Genomic DNA, 17,664 nt, shown 5'->3' with positions numbered 1-17,664 from the left:
TTACAGTCTAGACCCCAAACGTTTTAACTCTATTTGTGCTGCTGAAGTGGATTAGAATGTTACCTCAAAATATGCAACTATGGCATAAGACTTACTTTGAGCTGAGGGCGACCGAGAACAAAAAGATGCAGGAAGCACTCTCTGCTCACCCCGCTCCCATCTGCCTAAAAGCAGGGAATTTACACCTGTGAAGGCGTTCTCTCCTCTCCTCTACCAGAAAGAGAGCCATCCTGAGGCAGCGATAGCACCGAGATGAGTTTGCGTAAAACAACCTGCAATCAATAACCCTTATCTACCATCAAGTTTCCCCTATATGTTTACCACTCCTAGAAACCCAAACCCCCCTTTCTCTGTCTAGTCACTTGGCAACAACTTAATGTCCTTTGTTAAAATGGTAGATAAGCCCCCACGTCTAACCACTTCTTTCAGTTGTTCACTTTTCTCTGAAACCCCCATGCACGTAAAAATATTAACATCAAATAAAAGCTGTATGCTTTTCTTCTGTTAACATGTCTTCTGTTGGTTTAATTTGCAAGCCTCAGGTATAGAGCCTATGAGCACAGAGGAAAAGATTTTCCTCTCCTGTGCTGCTGAAGTGACTGCTATGGATGGTTTTGTGAATCCGAGCAGTTTCAAGTTCTAGCTCCAGTGTATACTGGAAACATCCACCATCACCGTTCTTATTTTCTAAAATTGGGCAAGATTAAATCAACCGGCACTCTTTAAGCACTGACTATGTGTCATAACTGTATTGAGAACTAAGGAAAAAACTCCATTGTGGCCCAGCCTCAAAGGAACCAAGGATAGAACAGAAGAGAGATGAGGACCAAGAAGAGAACAATTAGGGGTTGAAATCCTATGTGGAACCAGCGCTATTTGAAACAATCTAGAAACGTAAGGTGCCTTGGCTGCTGGCACCTAGGAAGGACTTTGTAAATGCTTGAACTTAAAGTTCTAATGGAAAGTAGCTTTAGGACAATAAGAAGAAAAAAAAGAGACATATGTACTACTATTTGTAATACCTTAAACAATAAAATTTAAAAAAAAGAAAAAGAAAGAAATGCTTTTGCTGCATCCATAGATTAAAAAAAAAAGAAAGTAGCTTTAGGAGAGAGAGAGAGAGAGAGAGAGAGAGAGAGAGAGAGAGAGAGAGAGAGAGAGAGAACTTGCTTAGAAACACACACACACACACACACACAGCGATACAAAATTTGTTTCTGTGCATTCCTTTTCAGTGAATCCAGGTCACAAAAAGAAATGTCCTAAGATGGTGAGGTGATAGACAGGGCTTAGCCCATAGTCAGACTCTGCCAATATTTAGCTCTGTGCTCCCAGAAGAGGCTTAAATCCTCTGACCCTCAGCTTCCTTACATTGGTCAAGGCCATCTGTATGTTCCTTCTACTTCCAGCATTCTATGACAAAACCAAACTATGCTTATGCCTACAGAATGTGGTACCCTCAGGCTGTGAATAAACATGCAATATAATTTATGAATTAGCATACAAAATATAAAGATAAGCACTTGCCACAACCTTCCTATTCTCTTCAAAATCATCCTTCACACTAGTTTTCTAACACTTTTATTACACAAGACTTATGTAGGGAGCATGGTCAAAGCATAAGCCCTTCTGAATTTCTGTTCCCTGTAACCAGGCCTCATTGTGACTCAGAAAGTCTGGGCTGGGCTCAGGAATTTGTTTGCTTAAGAAGTTGCCCCAGGTCATTGCGATGCCAAGGGTCCTGGTGGGTTGAGGTTGTGGGCAACAATTCAGGAACATTGAAGCAGGGGATTAAGCTTGATCCTTAGTCATTTCTCTGGCTGAGCACTTCAAGGACCTTAAGGGAAGTTTTAAATCAGTCTCTTTGGAATGCTTCAGATTAGAGATAAATCCCTTAGATCCATTTGGATCCAGTCACAGTTGTAGGCTGAGCCAAAATGAACTACAACAGGGCATTGATTACATGGTTATACCGGTAGTTCAATCTCTAAAATACTTCTTTTGTAGAATGATGGTGCCAGGGACAAGAATTTCCAGAGACAAACATTCCCAAGTGGTATCAGCAATTGAAACAACCCAATTAGGGGAGGAAGGTGGGGGTCGGGGGAAGTTAGACAAGGAAGTTGGTAACTAACTGTTATAAAACTACCGAGCTTGAAATTACCAAGGCAGATCCTCCAGAGGAATGTGGGATTTTTCTGATGTTTATTTTGAGATGCCCCATTGCCATGCTTACCAGTTTTCATTTACTTAAGGTGCTTCTTTGTGTCTAACCTGGATTTTTCATACCTTAATTCATTTTAGTGTATTCTATCCTTTTTTTTGACTGCTACATTTCACTTTATTTTGCAAAATGAATACAACCAATTGATTAAGCAGCTCCAGAACTGTTAGTGTTCATTAATCAAGAAGCAAACGATGTCAGAAGGAAAACTTTTCAATTCCTCCCAAACACATATTGCAAATACAACGAACTCCGAACACACGCAACACAGGCTGGTTTCGACACATAGAAAGCCTAAGCAAGAAGGGTGAGTACTGACTACCCACATGGGTCAGACCAGGAGCCATGCCCCAGAAGCTAGACTACACCTAGCCTGTTATTCACGCTGCCCGCATATACATCTGCCCTGTGAAGTTCACTGTCCCTTGTCAGATTGAAATCCAAGCAGCTCCTTCCATTGTCAGGCTCATCATTTCCAAGGTGGATAATCCACACACAGAAATCCAGGCAGCTCAAATATGCTCGCTCAGCTATTTTTTACATGACACCGCCACAAGCCAGGCTCCCGTTCAAATTCTGTCCAGGAAGTTCCCATTGTCGTCAAAGAACTCCCGCCCCCTCTGCACCACCTTGCTGCTGAAGTTCTGGCCACCCAGTTCTCTTGCCTTCAACTCTTCCAGCTCCTTCGCACTTGGCAATCCATCACCATCACTGGTGGAGTACGTCTGCAGCTCTCTCTGATGACCTTGGGCTGCAGCAACAGGCACAAAGCTTTCCTTCTCCAGGCTCTGGACTCCTTTATTCCTTCCCTTCTGTCTCCTCGGGGTGTTTGTCCTCTGAGTGTTCGGTTCTATCACCCTCAAAGCTGTGCCGTGACCTTGGCCTTGGGATGAGGCTTCACCTCCTGACACAGGGTGGCCTGCAGAAAGCAGCTTCCAGGTATCCCCAGGGCCTGGGAGCGGGCGGAGCGAGTGGGCAAGCCCAGCTTTCTGAAGGACTTTTTGATCCTGCTTCAGTTTCTTCTCCAATGTGGGTACAAACTTGCTTTTTAAAACCCTTCTGATCACATCGGTGCTAACATCAAAGCCTTCAGCCAATCTGGGAACTGACCAGGACTCTGGAAATTCTTCATGTAAATACCGGATCTGCTCCATGGCTTCCCTGGTCAGAGTCCTGGGCGGGGCCCCTCGCGGCCCCATTTGCCTCCGAATTTTCTGGAACAGGATGGCTTTTTTCTGTCGTTTCAGGGCGCTAGGGGAGAGAACCAATGGCAGAAGCCATGCGTGGGAGCAGCATGGGTGGTTGAAGCGTCTCGGGCTAAATCAGCGAGCGCCCAGCCCTGGTCTCTTTGTTCACTGCCCCGGAAATCTAACGCCTACAACAGCAGCCCCCGAGCAAGGCGAGCTCTCCAAACCGGAGATGAAACACGTCACTGGTGAAGGGACCGGGGTCCCAAAGGAGCCCAACACCTGCCCCTGCGCCTCTGATCGGGGAAGAAGGGGGCGCGGCCCTGCTTCAGGCTGAGGGCCCGGGCAGGAGCCGGTACCTCTCCTCCTCCTGCAGCTCCCGCTCCTCTGGTTCCCAGTCGGAATCGGGGTCCGGCTCGCGGCCGGTGGCCGGTAGGTCCCAGCCCGCCACCCCCAGGGTCGCGAACCCACAGCAAGAGACGACAGCACGGACACGCGCCCGAGCAGGAGACTCAGAGCACGGGCCATACGGACCGAACTGCTTCCAGCCCGAAAACCTAGTCTATTCTATCCTTAAGTAAAAGCAAAACAACTGGTACTGGCCACGGTCAAACAAGCCAACGAACAAAACTTGTTATACACATGGGAATTATTTAAACAGCCCTTCAGTTTAGTCTTCCTCTCTTCAAGTGTGAACACCATTTTGGATCTTCTGTGAACATTCCTCAATTTTTAGAGGGGGAAGTCCCTTGTCCAAAGTCACACCCCATGTGGGCCAGACTGCAGTGATGGGATGATAGGATGGGGGTGAGGGTAGGAAGTCCCTGCCCCTTGATTCAGTGGGGCCATCCTGATTCCTACTATTTCTAGACATTCAATTCCCTTTCATCTACCCTTCACATTTACTTCATAATGCCTCTAAAATGTAAATCTATGTTGATTCCCTGCTAAAACCTTACAGTGCCTTTAATATAAAATTGAAATGCTTTTAAATTGAAAAAAAAAAAAAAAGAACAAGGGGCTTATATAAATGTGGATTATTTCTCTTCCTTCCTCCACTTCCCTGTAAGAATCCTGACCTCCATTCAGGATGCTAGAGGTTCTTATCTCCCATCTTTTAGTACTTACCTCACGATAGGAATTTTACAAGTAGTTTGGAAACTTTTCTATCTACTATGATGGAAATTCCTTGAGGTGAGGGATTTTTTTCTCATTCATCTTCATGTCCCCAGGACTAAAATTGTCCTGAAGTGTTTGTTATATGAATATTTTAAAAAAGAATGAATGAATAAATTATTTGCTTATCTCAAAAATATCTATGTCTCATGTGCTTCATTTGAAGTAATAAAGTAAATATTTGTAACAACATATTTGATTTTACTTGGTTCACTTGAAAAAGTTTAGGACTTTATTGACAATGGTTTATGTTCTTAATAAATAATATATTACATTTGAGTTTTTAAATGAGCATTATAATAATTTTAAAAAAATCAGTGTTTGAGGTCAATAACCTACTTCAAATCAAGCTTGGATGCCCATTCACAAATCCAAGTTTGCTCAATTAAATGTTGATACAGGAAACACACATCTTGGCTCCAGACTTTGGTTTCAATGGCATGAATGGTTATCAAATGGAGATAGCAGCCCTCACTATCACTTACAGCAGATGACCCACATAGATAGCAAAGAACCAAATTAAATCTATTCTAACCAAGGGGAAAATGCAACAGTCTTTAGAACAACAAGCCAACAAGCTGGGTCTCACTAACACTCAAACAGGTGCGAGTCAAACAGGGGCTATTTCCATGAGACTTGGCATTTTGATTGTTCTTCACCTGGGCATAAATATGATTTCCACAGGTAATGGAGGACATGGGAAAAGCAATATATTGGAATGGTCACACCCAGAGTCCTGAGCCAGACTGCTGGGCTAATATCCCAGCTGCACCACTCACCCAACCTCATGACACTTGCCCATAACTTCACCTCCTGCCATTCCCTCATTAGTAAAATGGAATAATAATACTAACCTCTCATGGGAGTACCGGGGCATTCTAATGAACACATGTGGAGTGTTTACCACCATGCTGGCACATAGTAGGTGGGCTCAGTATTAGCTATCATAATTACTTATCCATTTCTACTTTTCCAAGGTGTGTATGTGTGTGTGTTGTGAGAAATGACTGGAAGTTTTTCATATGCTTTCTAGTATCTTTAGGAATAAGGTTAGCTTTTCTCTTTTGAACTACAAACACAGTCAATTTATAAAGAAAAGTATTAAACAACTTTGCATTTTTGAAATGATACTACTTGGTGTTGGTGTTTTATTTTTTAAAATATACTGTTTTTATTTTATTTTATTTTGCCAACATTTTATTCAGACTTCATCAGGACACTTACATGCTCAGGTTTGGAATCCTATCTAATAAAAGAGTAATATGCAAATTGACCGCACCTCCACCACACCCACCAGCCACGCCCACCAGTCACGCCCACAAGCCAATCAGAAGCAAATATGCAAATAAACCCAACCAAGATGGCTGCAGCCACAGAGAGCAGGAGGGAGGCTTGGGTTTCCCTGGCAATGGAGGAAGCCAAGCTTTCCGCCTGTCCTTGCCGGCCCACGTCTCCACTCAATGCTACAAAGTTTCAATTATAGAAGATAAATAAAGCCCAATAGAAATGGCAGCAGCCACAGAGCTGGAAAGAGCAGGAGGCTAGGGTTGCCCGCGGCGATGGAGGAAGCCAAGCTTCTGCAGCCCTGGCCTGCTTTGGCCTCCGCTTAAGGCTACAAAGTTTCAATTATAGAAGATACATAAATCCCAGCAGAAATGGTTGCCGCCATGGATCGAGCAGAAGGCTTGGCTCCGCTCCAGGCTACAAAGTTTCAATTGTAGAAGATAAATAAATCCCAGATCCCAGGGCCTCTACTTGGGTTGCCAGGGCACATGGCTGGCCTGCAAACCACCACAGGCCCCTTGCCCAGGCCGCCCCATGCCCCAAGGGAACCCCCACCCTGATCCTGGACACCCTTCAGGGCAAACCAGCTGGCCCCCACCCGTGCATCAGGCCTCTATCCTATCTAATAAAAAAGTAATATGCAGATTGACCATAACTCCAACACACAAGATGGCTGCCCCATGTGGTCAAAGATCCTGCCCCCATGTGGACACAAGATGGCCACCACAAGATGGCCAGCAAGGGAGGGCAGTTGGGAGGGCCCAGGCCTGAAAGGGAGGGCAGTTGTGGGCGATCAGGCCAGCAGGGGAGGGCAGTTGGGAGGGACCAGGCCTGCAAGGGAGGGCAGTTGGGGGTGATCAAGCCTGCTGGGGAGGGCAGTTAGGGGTGACCCAGCCAGCAGAGGAGGGAAGTTGGGGGTGACTGGGTCTGCAGGGAAGGGCAGTTGTGGGGGGGACCCAGGCTTGCAGGGAAGAGAAGTTGGGGGGTACCAGGCCTGCAGGTGGGGGGCAGTTAGGGGTGACAAGGCCTGCAGGGGAGGGCAGTTAGGGGCAAACAGGCTGGCAGGGGAGCAGTTAGGCATCAATCAGGCTGGCAGGGGAGTGGTTAGGGGGTGATCAGGCTGGCAGGCAGAAGCGGTTAGGGGCAATCAGGAAGGCAAGCAGGTGAGCAGTTGGGAGCCAGCAGTCCTGGATTGTGAGAGGGATGTCCGACTGCCCGTTTAGGCCCGATCCAGCCTAAACGGGCAGTCGGACATCCCTCGAGGGGTCCCAGATTGGAGAGGGTGCAGGCTGAACTGAGGGACCCCCCCCCCATGCACGAATTTTGTGCACCGGGCCTCTAGTTGATTTATAATAATTTGTAAAGTAACAAAAAGGGAAACACAATATAGGACAGTTGTTCATTTTCTCTATGCACAGGAACTGTTTAACAGCCTGAAGATGAACTATTCCTGAAATGGGGAAAAATTCACTTGTGACAACTTTGGGGTAAGAGTTTCCTTATAGGTAATTATTAAAGCACTTTCTTATTTTTTCCCAGATTATTGGCTTTTGTAACTTTTAATTTTGATAATCCTATCTAATAAAGAGGGAATATACTAATTGACCCTCATGCCGTTGCAAAGATGGCAGAACCCACAGCCAATAAGGAGGGAATATGCTAATTGACTGCCCTGCCCTCAAAGATGACAGTGCCCACAGCCACAAGATGGCGGTGCTCAGTCCCCTCAGCCCTGCTAGGGCACCTGCCTCCGGAGTCCCCCAGCCACCCAGGGCCAGCCCGAGGTGCAGGCAAGCCTCGGATGGCAGCTACCCAGCTGCCCAGGGCCGGCCCGAGGCTCAGGCAAGCCTCAGATGGCGGCTGCCCAGCCGCCCAGGGCCGCCGAGGTTCAGGTAACTAGGGCTGGTCGAGGCTTGTGCTGCCAGCAGTGGCAGCAGCAGAGGTGTGATGGGGCATTGCCTTCCCCTGATCGCCGGGTGGCCTCCCACCCCTGAGGGCTCCCAGACTGTGAGAGGGGGCAGGCTGGGCTGAGGGACCCCTTCTCCAGTGCATGAATTTTCATGCACCAGGCCTCTAGTATATTATAATTGAAAATTCTTCCAATTCATCCATCTTTTCAAATTTATTAGCATAAAGTATGTAGAATATTTCTACTTTCACCTGTATGTGCCTTTATTTCCACATTCTCATTTTGTGTATCAGTGATTTTTGTTTTATTAATATATTTTTTCTTGTTTATTATTATTTTTATTGGGGTGACATTTATTAATAGAATTTATTGGCGTTACTTGGTTAATAAAATTATATAGGTTTCAGGGGTACAATTCTATAATAAATCATCTGTATATTGTATGTGTGTTCACTACCCCAAGTCAAGTCCCTTTCCATTATCATTTATTCCCCTTTTCATTCTCCCTCCTTTCCCTCTCCTAATCACCATACTGTTGCTTATCTCTACTTCTCTTTGATTAAATGAGCTAGTATTTTTTCTATTTTCAAAAGACCTAGCAATTTATGAATTTATAGTTTTTCCATTTTTTTGGCACTCACTTCTTTTTATGATTTTAGTTAATTATCCCCTCCTGATTAAATTTCTGTATTTATATTTTTTCAAAAAACGTTGAGTTGATTGCTTACTATATTAATCTTTATTTTGTTAAGAATGTGATTTACAGCTGTGGCAGGTAACGTCCAGTCCTCCCTCCAGACCTGCTCCCCATCCTGGGAGGCTGACTGTGAGGTCCACAGCGAGAACTCACACAACAAGGGGATCCTAAAGTGTCAGGCTTCTGGCCAGGGATGGAGGGAGAGAAGGGAGCAGACGAGGTCAGGGTTTTTATTCTGACTCCCTCCCTGCTGGGTTGCCTTGAATTTCTGGATCTCCCTACCTATGGTGCCTGCACCCTTCCAGATGGCAGCAACTCAGTACCACTGTATTCTGAATCCCAGGAAAAGAGGAAGAGGTGGAACCAATTGGCTGCTGTACTGTCTCTGATGGTTTCCCTAAGCTTCACCTTGGTAAACAGTGTCTCCATAAATAAACTCTGCTAAAATTACCTGGTTTTGAATGTGCCACATGTTTCTATTTGGGACATAACTGACACGGCAGCTATGCATTTTCCTCAGAGGATACTTTTGAACGCATCCCATATGATTTTATTCTTTGTCTTCTCATTACCAATATTCATTTAAATATCCTGCCATTGTGATCCTGATGTTTTTAAGCTCAGACTTATTTAGAAGGAAGGTTTAAAATGGATAGGTTAAGATCTTTGTTTCTAATATTATTTGCTTGAAATTTAGTTGCATTGTAAACAGACTTTGATTCTTACTTTATTTGTGGATTCCTTCAACTTCTCTTTGTGGCCAAATTATTATAAATTAGTTTTATGAATATTTGTTGAGCACTAGTGAAAAATGTATGTTTGTATGTAGGAAATAGAGTTGGACATATCAGGATAATTGTCAACTGTATTATACAGATCCTCTAAAGCAGTGCAGTTCAAAGCTTGGGTCTTTCTTTCTTACCTTTCTAGGACATGAGAGTAAGCATTTAGAAATTTTAGAGCCATTTGACAGAGCAAACAAAGCTGATTGAATCTAAAATAAAATATTCAGGTTTATATTATATGTCCCTTTTATTCTAGTTTCTTATAATTCACTTTTATCGTATTTTACAATGGTAGTGGTCCATGATTGAGTGGAAAGTCAAAAACAAAACAAAACTGGTCCTTCACCACAGAAAGTTTGAGAAACATGGGTCTAAATTCCTACTTACTTTGGTCAACTTGATTTATCAAGGATCTTTTATTCACTCTTTACTCACCACCCAGAGGACACATCGAGCCTCTCTCCCTATCTTCTAAGCCATTTTTTACCTACCTTCCTCCCTACCACACGTGCACGCGTGCGCACACACAAGCACACACACACACACACACACACAAGAGAGAGAGAGAGAGAGGGGGGGGGGGTGGCGCAAAGTCCCAGGAAAAGAGTCACTTGGAGAGATTGAGGATTTGGGGCAAAGAGGGCTATCAGGCAGTCTCTCTCCAAGAACAGCTACTGTTACTTTCGAAGACTTTCACAGTCCCAGTACCAACCCTATTACAAGAGGATCATGGTTATATCTACTGAATCATTTGATCCCCATAAAAGAGCTGAAATGTAACAAGAGTAAGTGAGAAAACTGGAGCCTGGGGTGGGTATTTATCCTGCTCTTCTGGGAAAAATGAAATGAGCAAGTCATATGTGACTTGCCAAATTGCATTTAACTGAAAGTAACAAATGAACAAACAAGAAAAACAAACAAAAACTCACAGACACAGACAACAGTATGTTGTTTACTAGAGGGAAGTGGGGTGGGGATTTAGTAAAGGATAAAAGGGGCCAAATACACTGAGTGGCCAGATTATTATGATCTCTGAACGCATAATAATCTGGCCTCTCAGTGTATGTGTTTATCCTATCTAATAAAAGAGTAATATGCAAATTGACCATCACTCCAACACACAAGATGGCTGCCCCCATGTGGTCAAAGATGGCTGCCCCCAATGGACACAAGATGGCCACCACAAGATGGCCAGCAGGGGAGGGCAGTTGGGAGGGACCAGGCCTGCAAGGGAGGGCAGTTGGGGTGATCAAGCCTGCAGGGAAGGGCAGTTGGGGTGACCAGGCCAGCAGAGGAGGGAAGTTGGGGGCGACTGGGCCTGCAGGGAAGGGCAGTTGGATAGGACTCAGGCCTGCAGGGGAGGGCAGTAAGGGTGACCAGGCCTACAGGGGAAGGCAGTTAGGGGAAAACAGGCTGGCAGGGGAGCAGTTAGGCATCAATCAGGCTGGCAGGAGAGTGGTTAGGGGGTTATCAGGCTGGCAGGCAGAAGTGGTTAGGGACAATCAGGAAGGTAGGCAGGTGAGCAGTTGGGAGCCAGCAGTCCTGGATTGTGAGACGGAGGGATGTCCGACTGCCTGTTTAACTAAACGGCCAGTTGGACATCCCTTGAAGGGTCCCAGATTGGAGAGGGTGCAGGCTGGGCTGAGGGACACACACCCCCGTGCACGAATTTCGTGCACTGGGCCTCTAGTATGTATGTGTGTGTGTGTGTGTGTGTGTGTATATATATATATATATATATATATATATATACACACATACATACATATATATATATATATACACACACACACACACACTAGAGGCCCGGTGCATGAATTTGTGCATGGGTGGGGTCCGGCCAGCCTGGCCAGAGGGAGTGGACATGGGCGGTTGGCCAGCCTGCCTGCTGGTTGAACTCCTGGTCGAGGGGACAATTTGCATGTTAGCTTTTTATTATATAGGATATACACTGAGTGGCTAGATTATTATGCATTCAGAGATCATAGTAATCTGGCCACTCAGTGTATATGATGATGGAAGATTTGACTTTGGGTGTGGGCACAGAATGCAATATACAGATGATGTATCATAGAACTGTACACTTGAAACCTATGTAATCTTATTAACCAATGTCAGCCTGATAAATTTAATTAAAATAAATGAATAAATACATTTATGGAAACAGAAAAAAATTAACATTTCAAAACATTATGCACACATAAAGAAATTCAATAAAAGGATAGGGGGAACAATAACAACCAGACACTTAGCCTTCTTCACAACCCTATAACTAAGTTCGGACAAGCTGTTCAAGATGAAATAGGTGTCAGCACCTGGGGTAATACTGGTTTAGGATTAATTAACCATCTCTTTTCCAAATACATTTTTCATCTGAATGGTATAATGTAATTTGATTTATAAGCTCTGTGCTAAAAGCGTGTCTTGCTTTCCATTCTATAACCTGAGAGAGAAAAATGAATACTTGAATTTAAAGCAGATTAATTCTTTTAAATGTTGTGCTTTAAAGAAGAAATTAACTGTTACACATTCACAGATAAATTTAAGCAAATATAAATATTTTTCCTTCCTTCAGTGTTTTTTTTCTCTCTAAACTCTCCATGACACTCATCAGCCTGTTCTTGATAGTGTCCTTATCAAATAAATTTTCAAATTTATTTTACAGTCCCTGCACTTTTTTAAAAAATATATATTTTATTGATTTTTTTACAGAGAGGAAGGGAGAAGGATAGAGCTAGAAACATCGATCAGAGAGAAACATCAATTCAGCTGCCTCCTGGACACCCTCTACTGGGGATGTGCCCGCAACCAAGGCACATGCTCTTGACCAGAATCGAACCTGGGACACTTCAGTCCACAGGCTGACGCTCTATCCACTGAGCCAAACCAGTTAGGGCAGTCCCTGCACTTTTTAAAAACATTCGTGATATTCTAAATTCTTACCATTGTGTTTCAGAAATGAATTATGAAAAGTCTTTACTTTTAGCCTTTGCAATGACTAAAATAAGTGATTTCCATTAAAAGCTATGTAAGATTTCACAGTTTTTATAAGAATGACATTGAAATTTATTGAAGTTGAAGGCAATAGTGTAACATTTTAGACACATCTGTCTCCAAGATGAGTTACTGGCTGACTTTGAAATCTGATAACTGTTCTGCTGAGTCACTGTAATCTACTGCAGCCCTTGGCACATGCATTTTGCTTTCAGTCCTTGATATGGGCTTGGCCAATCGGGGGTGCTCCATAAACGCTTCTTGGATGGAGCCATTCAACATTTTATACTGCTGATGCAGAGTGATTCTGTAGACTGCTTTCAAAACACTTTTCTAAAGCTGATTATATTTCCTGCTTTCTCACTTTTTAAATTTTTTTTTGCATAAAGTCTGAATTTTAAAAATCAGTCTTTTGTATATATCAAGAATCTTAAACTTTCACATCTTCTGACATGGGAATTTCATTTCTGGGAATTCATACAGAGAATATAAACCTAAATCTGAAGCAGAGTATCATATAGAAACATGACTATAGCAGCATTATTTACATTTGAAATAATGTAAACATTATTTACACTTGAAATAAAGTAAACATTAAAACATTTGAAATATCTTAAATGTCCACTAAGAGAGAAGTAGTTGAGAAAGCTTGTCTTTTAAAAAATATTTACAAGACCATATAAATATTTTTTCTGGAGCCTATTACTTATAAGAGAAAAAAAGGCCATAGAATTGAATACACAATCTATATTTTAAAATATCATATACATAATAAAAATGCTAGAGGAAAATAAAAAAAACACTAGTGATATTGTCTTTAAGTAGTGAAACTATAATTGTTTTTTTGTTTGTTTTTTCACCCCTGCGTTAGAGGATAGGACTTCACAATTTTTCTGAGGATTCCAGGGAAATGAAAGTTTCTGATTTTGGGGGGTGATAACTGGTAAAAATCTTTTCATGCCAAACATAAAAAAATACATGAAAGTATATTGTTGAGACCATGACAGGAAACAACCTTAGGATGAAGCAGACATAAAATAAAGAGCAGCAGCAAAAGAAACCGGGTCTTGGTGACATCACTGAAACACTAGATCCAGCCTCACCTGAAACCCTGTTTACTACTTGATTTTTAAATTATGGGAACAAGTCAATTCTTTTTATTATTTATGCCATTTTGAGTAGAGTTTTAGGTTACTTACAGTGACAAGGCTGCCAATTGAAACTCTGAGTTATTTAATTCTTACTTGATAAAAGGAATGTATATTATTATAGTAAAATTAGCAAACTCTTTACTGACACTAGTTTGTCAAATGAACACAGCACAAGTCCTTCATGGAGGGCAGTGCTTTGATGCTGACTTTGGGTAGAAGCAGAGCCATCCATCTATTATCATCAAGTTATACCAGTTAGACCTAAAGAACTCAGATCTGCTTGCTTCTCTTCCTCCTCTTGACCCTTATTTTCCTTCAGGCTACCTCCATCTCTCACCTGGACCACTATCATGTCTCTAATCTATTCCCCACACCACTGCCGGGGTACTTTTTCTTTTAAAAAAATATTTTTATTGATTTCAGAGAGGAAGGAAGAGGGAGAGAGAGATAGAAACATCAATGATGAGAGAAAATCATTGATCAGGTACCTCCTGCATGCTCCCTACTGGAGATCAAGCCTGAAACCCAGGGCATGTACCCTTAACCAGAATCGAACCCTGGACCCTTCTGTCCACAGGCTAACACTCTACCCACTGAGACAAATCGGCTAGAGCCAGGATACTTTTTCCAAAGCGTAAATCGAATCCTATCTCTGTCCTGCTCAAGACCTTTCTGTGCTCCTTATTATTCTTAGGACCAAGTTCAAACTCCTTAACATGACCCGGTTTGATGGAGCCCACACATCCTGTTCCTCCCCTTGCCTCTCTACATCCAGCCACTCTGGCCCTCAAACAGGAAGCCCCAGCCCAGGATGGACTGGAAGATTCTTCCCTCCCATCCTTCCTGGCTGGCTTTTCCTCACCTTTCAGGTCTCAGCATCCATATCACTTTCCCTGAGAAGCCTTTTCTAACACCACTCCTTGTGCTTCTTTGGCAGGCACTCTCTCCCACCACGTTGGAGTCCTATCATATGACAGGACTAACTCTTACTTGACTGGAAGCTCAGTGAAGGCAGGTCCACCCTTCTCACTCTCATGGCCCATCTATAACACAGTACACAATTATTGTTCTATAAGCACTTGGTGAATGAGTTAATTAATTATAAAATTATTCATATAGTAAACCCAATGCATAATGCCATATATATATGAATGCAAAAAAAATTATATATTTTGTGTGTGTGTGTTTGTGTGTGTCTAATCCAGAAAGTTATATTTTGGTATTATAGCACATTTAAGTGAAAATGGTTCCAGTTTAAGCAAGTTAAAAACAATTCATTTGTGTTTTCATTTCATGAATCACAGAAACTGTGCCAATTTTCTAATCAAACTGCTGTAACTCTGTTACGTGAGATGGTGTCGGGGAGAAGGCTTTAAAAATAGCTGACCGGATATCCCTCTCGGTGGCTTGGGTTATGTAAAAGTATTTTGTGTTAAGCCAATGTCTCACAATGGATCGCTGAGCTTTGAAAAGGCTATTTGGGATCCGTTTTTCAGTGTTGAATATCTGCTTATAAACAGAATCAGACAAAAAAAAAATCTCCTAGAGGAAAGGGTACAATGTCCAAATAGTTATCACGTTCTAACTTCAGGAACCTCAAAAAAACCCAATGTTAATACTGAAATTTATTTTTTAAAGTCCTTTAATAACTTAGAAAGAAGCCAAGATTTCTATAAAGAAAGGTTGTTAGATTTGGGCCTAAAATACTTTTCTATTGGAGAACAATAAGATAATATCTGGTATTACTAACATTTACTTTAATTTTTGAAAATAAATAATTTGGGGACATTTTTCCCATAAGACTCCATAAAGGCAAAATAATAGGGATTGTTGTTTGAGAGTTTATGATGGACCACAGCCTTGTGCACAGTGAGTCCATTGACCTGTGGATCAATCAGATTCTCTCTGGAGTTGAAACTTAAATGCCTGGTGGTGATAGTGGAAGCCCAGACCAACAGAGAGATGCAGAAGAGACACATTCTGGCAGGAGAAATGTCAATGAGCAGAAACCATGGGGATGTAGAAGCTGAGCAAGCAGAAACCATGAGACATAGCACACACAGGGCAGAGGGTGAGGTGGTTGGTTGGCTGGGGCAGAAATGAAAGAAGCAGAAACTTCTACGGAATTCCTATAATTCCTGCTGTTGAAGGGACAATGAGTTACCTTGGTCATTAAATCTGCATATTCCTAAAATAACTTCCATTATCCATGAGACCTGAATCAAGATTTAGATTCCTATTTCTCTTATTGCTAAATGTGTGTATTTATGGAAAACTTGATTTCTTGAGATAATGGGAGACTCTCTGTTCACCATCAAAAAAGGCTCATCCAGGTATATATGTCCAAACCAGCATGCATACTCATTTAGGTAGTCCACAGCTCTTCCCTGCTGCCATTCTTTGCCCTTGTCATGGCCACACCATTCAAAGCCTATATTTGCAAAAGCGTTGTCAGATTTTCAGTTTCATCCCTGGTAAATCTGATTTAGTGCAGAGTGAACACCATCATTCTCTCATCCTCATGCTCATCCTCCTCCCAATTTTCTCAGTTTGCAGAAGAATCCATTCAGCAAATCAGTCCATATTTGAAAGGTCCCTGATTCAGGAAGATGGACAATTACTCTCTTATCCTGAGTAAGGTGCCCTGACCTTTAAAGATAATATGTCATCTTGATCACAAGGATAGGAGACAGTTATTACTATGCACCTGGAATTTCACCATGTGTACTGAAAATATCTGGAAAATGTCTGATAAGTGAGGAGACCATCAATCAATAAGAGGGGGTTGTTTCAAGTAGTTTCGAGCTTATTGTTCCAGGTAGAATTTTCTGTGTCATTGACAAAGCATCTAAGTTTATGATATTGTCAAGAACTAAATTTTCTTTACATTTTAACTCTATATTGCTAATATTAATGTACTATTTAATTTTCCTGCTAAATGTGTTTAAGATAAAGTAAGTACCTAAATATACAGTTGATTCTTAAATATTTGTTTCTTGATGGGTTCAAAATCTTTTTTAAAGCAGTAAGTTAACAATATAGTTTGTTTTTTGAGCACATGTTTGCCTGGAGCTTTTTCTAGGATGCATCTGTTGTGTATAGTAAGTTATAGTTATATTGACTACCAAACGCTAGCTTTTGTGCCCAACCAAATTAATTGCATTTTTCTTTAACCCTCACACAATAAAGTCTAATTATTATATAACTTATTGTTATATATATTCACATGTGTATTTTACATTGTCCAACACTAAACTGAATAATTCACATGAATATGTGGCACAGTGAATGCATAAGGTCAGTATCAATATGATTCTTACAAGTTGTTATGAAGGAATCTTAAAAAGGGAATCTTTCATATTCTTCACATGTGTCCTGAGCAAGGGCATTTCATCTTACAGAATACCTCTGAAAAATTAATGGTCTATACCTTTCCCCATGTCATGCCAGTCCTAGTAAAATCTACACATAAGGAGTCTACTTGCCTCCTTAATAAAACTCAACTCAAAATCCTCCTAAGTTGACAACAGAGAAAGAACCTCCTTGTGAGAAGTGGCTGGATTTTGTAGCTCTGATTTGGGTCAACCTAATTCAGATTCCCCTTGGGAGGTCTCTCACTATTAGCTGTACCTATGCTAGTCTGGTCTCGGAAGAGCACGTGCATTGATGCCACCATTAACACTGGCCTTGGGGAAGACAGGTCACTACTGCCTTCTCCTCTTTCTTCCTAGTAGGGCAGCTGGGACAGTGGTATCATCATAATTATGAGTGACGGGCAATCATTATCCACCAAACTCGCCATCAAAAGAGCTAGCATTGTTTGACTTCTTCAATGTACAGTCCACTCCTTTTTTGTCAGAGCTCTTCCTGCCAAGGGTAGACTCTCTGGGTGACAGGCTGTCTCTAACATCTGGGAACTCTTCCAGGGACCCACAGGTCTGGAACTCCAGGCCCAGAGAGTGGCAGACATTCCCCCTGTTCCATCCTTCTGCTGCAGTGTTTCTACAGGAGAGCTCCAAGGACCACTTGCACCAGAACCATGTGACTAGTGCAGGTTCCTAGGCCACACCATGAGGATTTTGCCAGGAAATCTGCATTTTAACATAAACTCCACAAAGGACTGTTTTGCAGACTAAAGTCTGGGAACTACTGGCCCAAGGCTTTCTTTCTGAATTACAGTTCTCTTTCAACTTCTTCCCTGATTCCTGACAGGGAACATTCATCCAATTAGCCATGGGGCAGAGCCTCACCTCCAGG

General features: G+C 42.4%; 1 protein-coding gene and 1 pseudogene across 2 annotated transcripts in view; both read right to left on the bottom strand.

Moving 5' to 3' along the window:
- COL4A3 (collagen type IV alpha 3 chain) overlaps window positions 1-17,664 on the bottom strand; it is a gene marked incomplete at its 5' end in the record, with an annotated part of 120,583 nt that overhangs the window by 86,400 nt on the left and 16,519 nt on the right. The gene's annotated exons all lie outside the window — the stretch shown is intronic.
- Window positions 2,533-3,939, bottom strand: LOC308249303 (neugrin-like; annotated as a pseudogene). The gene is made up of 2 exons: window positions 3,771-3,939; window positions 2,533-3,475 (listed from the first exon to the last, which is right to left on the bottom strand). The product of its transcript is annotated as a neugrin-like (transcript).

The sequence above is a fragment of the Plecotus auritus genome (genome assembly GCF_963455305.1).
Source record: "Plecotus auritus genome assembly, chromosome: 5".
Classification (NCBI taxonomy): Eukaryota; Metazoa; Chordata; class Mammalia; order Chiroptera; family Vespertilionidae; genus Plecotus; species Plecotus auritus.
The sequence above is the reverse complement of the archived record's forward strand: the minus strand, read 5'-3'. Positions and strand labels throughout refer to the sequence as shown.